The sequence below is a fragment of the Mandrillus leucophaeus genome, unplaced genomic scaffold (assembly GCF_000951045.1).
Source record: "Mandrillus leucophaeus isolate KB7577 unplaced genomic scaffold, Mleu.le_1.0 Scaffold392, whole genome shotgun sequence".
Classification (NCBI taxonomy): domain Eukaryota; kingdom Metazoa; phylum Chordata; class Mammalia; order Primates; family Cercopithecidae; genus Mandrillus; species Mandrillus leucophaeus.
In genome coordinates, this window is record NW_012104165.1 from 807,294 (window position 1) to 816,883 (window position 9,590).

The 9,590-nt window shown below is 40.0% G+C and overlaps 3 non-coding genes across 3 annotated transcripts; 1 reads left to right on the top strand and 2 right to left on the bottom strand.

Moving 5' to 3' along the window:
* Positions 1-1,186: 1,186 nt before the first annotated feature.
* TRNAL-UAA lies at positions 1,187-1,269 on the bottom strand. Its single transcript has one exon. It is a non-coding gene; the product is annotated as a tRNA-Leu (tRNA).
* Positions 1,270-7,639: 6,370 nt separating this feature from the next.
* On the top strand, positions 7,640-7,713 carry TRNAT-AGU. Its single transcript has one exon. It is a non-coding gene; the product is annotated as a tRNA-Thr (tRNA).
* Positions 7,714-9,517: 1,804 nt separating this feature from the next.
* TRNAV-CAC lies at positions 9,518-9,590 on the bottom strand. The gene has a single exon. It is a non-coding gene; the product is annotated as a tRNA-Val (tRNA).

Below are 9,590 nucleotides of genomic sequence, written 5' to 3' on the forward strand. Positions count from 1 at the left end.
ACTGCCTTCCATGAATTAGAATCTCTATTTAACAAATGAGGAAATCAAGATTCAGAGATTCAATGGGAAAGCCAGAATTAGGACATCTGATTGCTGAGTTCCAAAGTCCACTCTTTCAAATTCTCTCAGAGACACAAGGTCCTATGAATTCTAAAGGGAACCGAATTTAGCATGCTGTCATTTCAATCACTCTGGGAAATATGAGTATTCAGTAATGGTGTTGGGATTAGTGGTAGTCTGCTGGAACTAATGCAGAATTGGATCTATACCTCACATATTACACCAAGGGAAAAATGAGGTCAAATAATTAAATATAAAAAAGAATATTCTAGAAGATATAGTTATTTTGTGAAGTGACCTCGTAATGGGGAAAGGCATATCTAAGTTAAACATAAAACTTGAAGAAAAGACTGATAACTTTGGTGGTTGCAAAGATACCCATTTTCACACATCCCAAGCCACCCCAAAGTTCAAAGACAACAAACTAGACTACTTGTGATTCATGTCAAAACAAAGTTTAATCAAGCCGTATTTAAAGAGTTCCTACAAATCATAAGAAAAAGACCTAACAACTAAGTAGAAAAATTAGCACAGAATGGTATGCATGTAACAGAAAAGGAAATACAGATGGCTTTTAAACATATAAAAAGGTGCTCAAGGACAATATAACCAGTTAAATGCAAAGTAAAACTCCCTGAGGGATCATTTTCACATTTCAAACTGGAAAAAACAAGATAAACTCTGTTGAGAAGGACTCAACCATGCTCTCCGGAGTGTATGAGAGACAGCCCTAGCTAAGAATTACGCTTTTCTTGTACAATCATTTGGAAACTATGAGAATCCTGGGGAGTGGCTCTTATTTCCTGGGAGGTACTGAGAACCTAGAGTTTCTTACCTGTGGCCTTAGGGTCAAATAGCCTCAGAGGTTCAATTCCTGGTGGAATTGAAAGCCCTGGAGCAGACCATGGATGTGAGTGGTGGATATGAGTGGTTTTTCCTTCTATTGGCAATCCCATAGGTTGTGGTAGAGAATCATTCACACACTACTGCCTATTCAGGCGATTTCTTTAGATTTGAAGACAAAAAGGGTTAGTGTTAACGCAAAGGGGTAGAAAAACAATGAAGTCACCTTCACATACTTTTTAAATGCCGGTATTGAAAGGAGTCTGGAGATGAAAACTTAACCTACCGAGAGTGGGGTTCGAACCCACGCGGGCACTAGCCCATTGGATCTTAAGTCCAACGCCTTAACCACTCGGCCATCCCGGTGATTGGGGCTGGATATAAGGCAATCATTTTTTATAACAACAAAGGCATTTGTTCTGAACGTTAAGGAAGTACTGAATTATTCCTGTTTTTACTGAATTGTATTAAAATATGAGGATATAATAGGAAAATAAGGCGTGTGTTCATCAAGCACTTCTCCTGAGTCTCCTCACTTGGTCAAAATTTTCCAGAGAAATTTTTGTTTTTAGTTTGTTTGAAAAGAAAAACAAAGGAGCAGGGGGAGGAATGGAGAGATGAGGGGAGGGGAGTGCCCTATGGAAACCACAGCATTAACACCACCTACTACTTCTACTTCACTAAAGGCACTGTCCCGATTTTTTCTCCAGAGATCACCGTTTTGCCTGCTGAATTCAAACTTCTACTCCAGACACACTGATGTCATTGGAGGCATCAGGATTGGGGGCCCAAGGTTTATTATTAAAACGAGTTCATCTTGGGGTAAATTTTAAGATGTTTAGTGGACACAAAGGCAGTTCAAATTCTTTGATTTTAATGACAAAATGCTTTAAACTGACAATGCAACCTATCTACAAAAGGAACATATTGAGCTGTGTGTGGGCTGCACAGAAATACACCACGCCAGAACTCAAAGTGCTCCCAGAAAAGCTCGCAATCGTTACAGCAGAGAATCCAATCCTTGTGGCTAAAGTATCTCCTGGGAGACTTATTACAAATGTGGATTCTAGAACCCCTCGTGCAATCGTCCTGACTAAAGCGATTTACGATGGGTCCCAAGAATCTCAGTCTTACCAAGCACCCTCAAGTAACTGTAACTTCAAAAGTCTGCTAAACGGGACTCAGTGAAGGGTGCTAAAGCTGTCATGGGGAATTTAAGAACTCATTAAAGAAGCTCGTAGAATGGAAATTTAGGGTCTGGAGGACACAGAGCTGAAATGAAATCCTGAAGTAGGGTTGGAATATAATTAATTTATGTAACAATACTGAACACCTAGTGTGTGGCATGCCCCTTTGTTTTTCAGGTAATCAGAGGAAAGCACCAAAATATGCAAAGGTTGTGTGGTCTGCAGCAGACAAGCAAAGAGAGTCAGAGGACATCTCCTCAGAATCTCGTCAGCTGAGGAAACAGGAGTCCAGGCCTTATTTGTGATCCTCAGGACTGCCTGGGTCCACATCAGGATCTTTCTCTGGCTTATGAAGTCATGGAAAAGGAATGGACTCCTGAAGGCCTTTGGTTGTTGGGCTCTGGGTTCTGTCTCTGGCCAGATCAAGGTTCCATTCCTTGAAGAGGAGATATGACCTAAGAGATTCCCACTTCTACCAAACACTGAAGGAAATTCAGGTCTCCCACTGCTGGGGAAAGAACTGACTTGAGGATGGGAATGGAGGTGACTGGAAGGTTCCATGAAAAGCATATCAGAGAAAGAAACCATCATATATAGATAGACATAAAAATGTTTAGAATATTCTATTACTGTTAGCTCTTAACACGAACTACAGAGCAGACTCAATCAGCTGTGAAGTTTTTAAAAGTACACTTATCGAGAGTGTTTAAATATCTACATGTGAAAGTAAAAAATAAAACTTTTCGAAGTATATGAAGGATGGTCGGCCACGGTGGCTTCAGCTGTAATCCCAGCACTTTGGCGGGCTGAGGCGGGCAGATCACCTGAGGTCAGAAGTTGGAGACCAGTCTGGCCAACATGGCGAAACCCCGTCTATCGTAAAAATACAAAATTAGCTGGGCATGGTGGCGCATGCCTGTAATCCCAGCTACTCGGAAGGGTGAGGCAGGAGAGTCGCCTGGGCCTGGAGGTGGAGGTTGCAGTGAACTCAGATTGTACCACTTTACTCCAGCCTAGGTGACAGAGCGAGACTCCATCTAAAAAAAAATATATATATATATATACACACACACACACACACACATACATATATATGAAGGAGAACATCCTTATACCCAGGAGCAGAAAACTTTTAAAAACTTCAAAAGCACAAACAATAAGGCAAAAACCAAAAAAGACATATTTGCTTACATTAAAATCAAGAATATAGCCACTGTAGTCCAGCTACTGGGGAGACTGAGGCAGAGGGTTGCTTGAGCCTAGGAGTTCAATGCCAGCCCGGCCAACATAGCAAAACCCTCACCTTTAAAAAAATCTTTTTTTTTTTTTTTTTTGAGACAGAGTTTTGCTCTTGTTGCCCAGACTGGAGTGCAATGGTGCGATCTCAGCTCACTGCAACCTCCACCTCCCAGGTTCAAGCAATCTCCTGCCTCAGCCTCCTGAGTAGCTGGGATTACAGGCATGTACCACCATGCCCGGCTAACTTTGTATTTTTAGTAGAGACGGGGGTCTCCATGTTGGTCAGGCTGGTCTCGAAGTTCTGACCTCAGGTGATCCACCCGCCTTGGCCTCCCAATGTGCTGGGATTACAGGTGTGAGCCACCGCACCCGGCTAAAAAAATCTTAAATTAAAAAATCAAGAATATGTAAGATAAAAGACACAGTAGAAATATAAATATGTAGATAGGTGCACTAATGGGAGAATATGTTTGAATTGTCTCCAAAAATGGCAAGGGCTTAATATATATATCAAGAAGTCATGAAACTCTTCAAGAGAAGGACAGCAAGATCAAAAGGAAGTGAGCAAAAGATAGGACAGGTAATTAGAGGAGAGAAATATGTCAAGACTAACAAATATTGTACAAAATCTTTAGCAATCACAGAAATAAAAAGTAAAAAGATTTATCGCATTTACTGTCATTACATTGGCAAAACTAGAAGCTGAATACAATTAATTTTTGCTAGTGATAAAAGAACCCTCCTGTCCTGCTAGTTGAAGTTTAAATTAGTGAAGCCATTCTGGAGTACTTCTTATTCAAATTAAGGATATTCACGTTCTACGATGTAACTGCTCTGCTCCTAGGCATAAGTCTTCCCCAACCCTATCCACTGCCTCAAATCTTACACAACTACCGAGAGTACACATGTGATAAAGTTAATCACAGCCTTATTTTTGTCTTTTGAATTTGAAAGAAAATTTAATATTTATTATTGGAAAGTGGACAGGTAAACTGTTGTAAATGCACACCATAGGCTATTAAGCAATATAAAAAGTAACAGAGTAGATATACATGCAACAATGTGGATGGAACTTGAAAAAGAACACCAACAAAAGAGACATGGGTTTCTGCTTCTACCTGTGAAGAATTCACTGTTAGGAAAATTGCAAACAACAAGAAAAATATACTGGACACAAGTATGTGAAATAACTGTTTTCAGGCATCACCTGCTGTCAGTGCGGGACTGTAATACCTGAGAGAAGAGAAACAAATGAGGCGAGTCTTACAAATGTTTTAGCTTATTGTCTAGGGATTTAGGCCTTAGCACAGTAAGGGAGAATTCAAAAAGAGCTAGGTTGTGTCACTGAATTGAGAACGCAAAGGATTTCACGGAGGTCAAAGCAATTAGAATTTGGGGACAGAATACAAGACAGGAGACAGCTGCACAGAGAGAGCTCCAGAGGTCTGCAGAGGGATCTTCTGTGTCTTCGGTGGAATATTGATCTGTGCATGAGTGGGGTTAAAACTCCAAAAGGCCAAGGAAAGAACCACTGGAAAGCTGTAAGCATATCAATTCATGCCATTCATGAATCCATTCAACAACTGAGAATAGCCTGTGTTCTTATCAGCTGTAGTGAAAATAATTTACAGGGCATAGGTGGAGTCTCACAGAGGTATAATCTTTGTATTGGAGCTAAATTAGCTCAATTGAGGCTGCTTTTGGACTCACCCTAACAAAATTTAGAAGCAAGCCATGGATGGAATAAAATTTTATTTGAACTTGCAAGAAAAGGGATACTTGATATGAAATTGTAGAAAGTTTAGAAATGCTATTGCCTGTACTATTATGGAATGTAGAAACAAATCTATGAACTGAATAATTTAATTAGATTCTCAGACAGAATTATAAAGATGTTTCCTAGCATTTTCTTTTAAAAAATATTTATTTATTTATTTTTATTTTTATTTTTGAGACAGGGTCTCACTTTATCACCCAGACTGCAGTACAGTGGCACCATCTTGGCTCACTGAAGCCTCCTCGACCTCCCAGGTTCAAGCAATCCTCTGCCTCGGTCCCTCAAGTAGCTAGGACTACAGGTGCATGCCACCACAGCCAGCTAATTTTTGTATTTTTTGTCAAGACAGGGTTTCGCCATACTGTCCAGGCTTGTCTGGAACTGTTGGGCTCAAGCAATCCACCTGCCTTGGCTTCCCAAAGTGCTGGGATTACAGGTGAGACACAGCACCCGGCCTAAAAAAAAAAAATTTTTTTAAACTTTGTCTCCAAATTACTTCTCACCTAAGAATTTCCTAGCATTTTCGTGCTATTTATTGTAAAATATGGCATGAGAGAGATAAGTTAAAGGGAGAACTTCTAAATGTAAATGAGCCACAATTTACTGAGTTAGAAAGGAAAGCTATTTGCTATTCCCAGGTGTTCCCGATTAGACAATGATGCTAAAATTAAGAAAAGACTTCCAGGCAAAATCAGATCCAGAGCACGATCAGAAAATGCAGTCTAAAGATGAAGCCAAGGGTGTTATTGTAAGTCCTTTATTAATACCATAGAGAGACTTAAGGTGGTATCTAAACAAACTGCTAAGGTTCTTAAGGACATATGTTAAGGATCCTATAGTTTAAACAATAATTCTACAACTCTTAAGAATGTGGCCCTACTGCCATTTTATGGGAAGCCAAAGGGAGACAAGGCATTATTTTCATGAATATGGCTTTTGTTTTAAAAGAGATTGGCGAACTTTAAAAAAATTTTTTTTTATTGAGACAGAGTCCCGCTCTGTTGCCCAGGCTGGAGTGCAGCGAGTGGCCGGATCTTGGCTCACTGCATCCTCTGCCTCCCAGGTTCAAGTGATTCTTCTGCCTCAGCCTCCCAAGTAGCTAGGACTACCGGCGTGTGCCACCATTTGCCTGGCAAATTCTTTTTATATTTTTAGTAGAGAGGGGGTTTCACCAGGTTGGCCAGGCTGGTCTCAAACTCCTGGGCTCAAGTGATCCTCCCACCTCGGCCTCCCAAAGTGCTGGGATTATGGAGGTGAACCACCGCTCCTGGCTTGGCAAACTTCTTCTTTAAAGACACAGATAGTAAATATTTTAGGCTTTGTGGGCCATTCAGTTGATGTGGCAATTACACAAATCAGCTGTTGCAGGAAACAGCCACAGATAATCCTAAATGAATGAATGTGGTTGTGTTCCAATAAAACTTTATAAAAACAGATATAAGGCCAGATCTGGCCTGTGGGCTATAGTTTGTGAACCCCTGGTCTAAAGGAATAAACTTCAGTAACTTTCATAATGTCACATTTTTTGAAGAAAATTATAGTATTTGAACATTGACAGTCTGAACTAAAAGGAATAAAGGACAGCATAAAATGAAAAGACTTTGGACCTCACCCCTCTTCCCCCCAGACTACTATGGGAAGGAAGTAGGCTAAGAAAACCATTCAGCTGCAAGTAAATGATATTTCTTATTAAAAGAATGGATGAATCCGAGTGTGGAATAAGAACCCAGGAGATGGACCCAAGAGCCTAGGGAGTCATTCTCAGACGTCATTACTGAGTTCCAATCAACGCACTAGCATCATGTGCCCACTGAATTCTACAATTGCTACAGACCAGTGTACCTCTTTTTTTTTTTTTTTTCTTTTTCCTCTTGTTTTTGTTCTTTTTGAATAGGATTGTGTATCGAGATTATCCTATGTCTCCTCTGCCTGTAGTTGGGTGACAGGTAACTTGTATCTTAAGTACATAGATGTTCAAACTAAGTAAAACCTTATTTGAAAAAATTTACCCAAGGAATTTAATCTGCACCTTTACCTGATTTTGATAACGCCACCCTAGAGGTCGAGTTCATGTTGCAAAGGAGTCAGACATGGCCAGGGTGACTATATTTTGCATGCTGGACAGGCAGAATCATTGGGGGTCAAGTTAGAGAAAAATGTAGAGAGAGTGTTTTTCCTGATACCACTTACCCACTGCATGAACAAATGAAATGAAAGTTCATCAGAAGGCAAATTCACTGCTAAGCATATGAGATATAATTGTTCTCAGAAACCAAGCAAGTTCTCTACCTGGCCACCAGAGCTTATAGTCTGGAGGTGTTCTTGACATTTAGAGCAGTTTCCTAAAGGAAAACGGTCTTCTTAATTTAGGACCTATTCTTATTCTATAGCAAGAACATTATTCTCTGGTTTTGACTGAGATCCAGAAATGTCGTATTGTGTTACTACAGAAAAATCAGTGAGGTAGAAACACTGACAGGCTGAGGTGTAAATTTTTATAAAATAACAAATTACCCCCACACAATACAGGTGAGGCTTCGTGGCTTAGCTGGTTAAAGCGCCTGTCTAGTAAACAGGAGATCCTGGGTTCAAATCCCAGCGAGGCCTCTTATTTCTTCCCCTAAACTTAGGTAAATTCTTGTCACTAGTTAAACCTGACTTGGATTTACACCTAATAATTTCTTCCCCTAAACTTAGGTAAATTCTTGTCACTAGTTAAACCTGACTTGGATTTATACCTAATAAAGTGGCAGACCTTGAATCTCGATGTCTGATGCACTTTGTAGAGAAACATGGTGATGGGTTGGAAATATTTACTATGAATTAGCTAAATCTATGCCAGAGACCAACCATCTAGAATTGAGATGCAATTTTCTACGTTTAAATTTTTGTAGCTACTTTTCATATTTCTAAGAAACTTACAGCTTCACATAACAGTTTTGCTTTTAATACAATTCAAAAGGAAGGTAAGGAAGGAAATAAGACATATATATTGTATAAATTGAGTGTTGTGATAACTTCCTCCTTGCATGATTCTGAACTCTAGAATTTCACTGAATATATTGAAAAGTGGAGAAACATGACAACGTCGTGAGAGGATAAAAAGAACAATTAGTGAAACACTAAAAGAAAACACAAACAAAAACAAAAAAACCTAACAAGAGACTGGAAGCAAATGAGACCTGAAATTGTGGATCATTTATTAGACAGATAAAAATAAAAGGATGGAAAAAATTAATCAAACCCTGGATACAGTGTTATGTTTTAGCTGCTCTTTAAAGAAAAAAAAATTATCAGTTATATCTTCAAGTTATTACATTCTACAAATGCCTTCCCTCATAACATTCCTTGTTGCAGTATCGTGCTCAGCTTTTTGCTTCTCCCCATAAGGAATGATTACATTGGATGATTACTCCTTTTGTGAGCATTTAGGAGAAAAACCAGTTACATAATTGATGAGTGCAGTGCGTAATGGAAATATTCCTTGTTTAAGAAAATTAGGAATTTCAAACCAGCAATAGCAGAGCATTAAATCAAGTGCCTGGCCTTGTGCAAATGCGTAGGTCGCATGCCCATGAAGACAGTCCTTACTGGGAAGACGGTCCCGATTGGGAATGAGGTTATTTGTCAAAAGACTGGATTTTAGAGACACCTTAAAATGGGGTGAAATCTAAAGTGATAGTCAATGATATCAAGTACAGCTAGAAGGCTTGACAACTTAAAAGTACTAAATAGGGGCAAGGCACGGTGGCACTTTGGAAGCCTGAGGCGGCCAGATCACAAGGTCAGGAGTGTGAGACCAGCCTGGCCAATATGGTGAAACTGCGTCTCTACTAAAAATACAAAAAGTAGCCGGGCGTGGTGGCACATGCCTATAGTCTCAGCTACTTGGGAGGCTGAGGCAAGAGAATCGCTTGAACCCGGGAGGCGGAGGACAGCCACTGCACCCCAGCCTGGGCAACAGAGCGAGACTCTGTCTCAAAAAAAAAAAAAAAAAAAAAAGAAACAAGGAAATGTTACAATATAAAAAGAATTCTTAAAGTCATCATTTTGTTAGTCTTCTCTAACAAAGTAACATTTATTATACAATTCAAGTTACACTTCTCAGACAACTCGACCTCCTTCCAAATCCCATCAAATAGCACCAGGCCGGGATCTTTCAACATAGATATATGCTCCTTCTTCTTTAGCTTCCTGTTGTCTTTGGGCTCCCATGGGGCTCCCTCCTCTCTAAATCTGGTGTAGGAAGAGAGCAAGTCGCATTCGTAGTACTGAGTTACACAGTGTAAACAACTTACAGGCGGGTAGTAATTGATTCGAATGGACGGGGTTCCTAGAGGGGTCGCTGTAAATTTTAGGAAGACAAGCGTTCGCTATAAGTTTTAGGAACACAAAATTTAGTACAGGATAGTGTTCCCACCCGGTTTCGAGCCGGGGACCTTTCGCGTGTGAGGCGAATGTGATAACCACTACACTACGGAAAC